Genomic DNA, 1,861 nt, shown 5'->3' with positions numbered 1-1,861 from the left:
GCTATGAGAGAAAAAAAAAAGAACACGTGAAAGTAAGCTGCCCCCTTGCTCCACAGAGAAAGGGTTCAGTCTCTTCCAGCCCTGTGACCAGCTACCTATGACCTGACCTTGCCCAGCCTGCTGGGACTTGCCAATGAAGGCTAAAGGTACCCAAGGCAGTTGGCCCCATCTCATGTCACCATTTACAAGCCTAAGGTATTTCTTCCAAGTAGCAGGTAAACTGATCTCATTTCTTGTAAACATGAGGGCCACTTGCTATGCCTTGCTTAATATTCGAGTTTTATTTATCCCTGGAAGATCTCTATTGTAGGCATTGACAGTCTGATTTCTGTTACTTTGTTTAATGTATAGTGTCTCCTTTATTGCTCCTGTCTCAATGCCCCCATGCCTATTTTAGGCTGGGACATGCTTCTAATTCTAGTTAAAAGCAGTGATCATTAGGACTTAGACTCTAGCTACAGAGTATGAAATATAACCACAACTTCAGTGCCTTATGGACTTTTCCTAAATATGTGTGACTCCTGCTCTTTGGAACAATTCTCAGACTGAAGTGGCAATTGGCTTACATTTGCAAATAATATAAAGCACTAATAGTGTCAACATAGACTTAGTGAAATTACGTTAATGTGTTAAGGGCATTTATAACTGTAAAAATTTTATTTTAAAACCTGTTATATTAGCTAGAACTTTATTTTTGTTTAGTAATTTAGTAGGCTTTAGTCACTTTATAGTATTAAGACACTTGTTATAGTATTTGTTAAAATTAGCTATTTGAATCTTATTGCTTATTTATTTTTTTCTAGTCTGCCTCAAAATCGGAACATAGTAATTCAAATGAGTAAATGCCACCCAAAACCAGTGGGGTTTTGGGACCCTTATTACCAAAGGTTTATTCAAAACCAATTAGGCCTGACCGCCAGGCGGTGGTGCAGTGGATAGAGCGTCGGACTGGGATGCGGAAGGACCCAGGTTCAAGACCCTGAGGTTGCCAGCTTGAGCACAGGCTCATCTGGTTTGAGCCAAAAAAAAAAAAAAAAAAGCTCACCAGCTTGGACCCAAGGTCGCTGGATCAAGCAAGGTGTTGCTCGGTCTGCTGAAGGCCCATGGTCAAGACACATATGAGAAAGCAATCAATAAACAACTAAGGTGTCGCAACGAAAAGCTGATGATTGATGCTTCTCATCTCTCCGTTCCTGTCTGTCTGTCCCTGTATATCCCTCTCTCTGACTCTCTCTCTGTCTCTGAAAAAAAAATTTTTTTAAAAACCAATTAGGAAAAGATTTTTTCAACAGGAAAAGGATAATTAGAGAAGCCAAACTTAGAATCTATTACAGAAGGCATAATATCTGAGTATTTAATTTGTGTCCAAGTGAATAATAAGCAAAATAAGGAAGTTATAAAAAGAAACAGGGAAGAGGAATTTTCCCAGGAAAACATTTAGAAATAGACTTTAATAAAATAATTGACAAATAGATAAAAGCTTTTTCTTCTAAAATAGGACACAATAACAGTTGTTAGGAAACTGCTATATAGAATTCTTTCCAGGTTTAGTTTGCCCATTCTAGTGTTAGGTCTACATTTATATCCACAGTCTCAGAGCTGGTAGGAAAGGAGTCCACTATTAATTAGAAGCTAATTTGAAGTTACATTGTGCTCACAGGCACCCAAAAGTTCTGGACAAATAACATGCATGAATCAAATCGTAAAGGAACTGTAACTACCCCTTCCTTAAGTACTTGCAGGGTTTACAGGTTACACAACAGACTGTTCAAAAGACTGTCCGACAGGCGATTCCAGTATTGCCAGGAGATCCAGTACATCACCCAAGGACTGACTCTCACGTGGACGGGTCCACACAGCA

Source organism: Saccopteryx leptura, chromosome 1 (assembly GCF_036850995.1).
Source record: "Saccopteryx leptura isolate mSacLep1 chromosome 1, mSacLep1_pri_phased_curated, whole genome shotgun sequence".
Classification (NCBI taxonomy): Eukaryota; Metazoa; Chordata; class Mammalia; order Chiroptera; family Emballonuridae; genus Saccopteryx; species Saccopteryx leptura.
The sequence above is the reverse complement of the archived record's forward strand: the minus strand, read 5'-3'. Positions refer to the sequence as shown.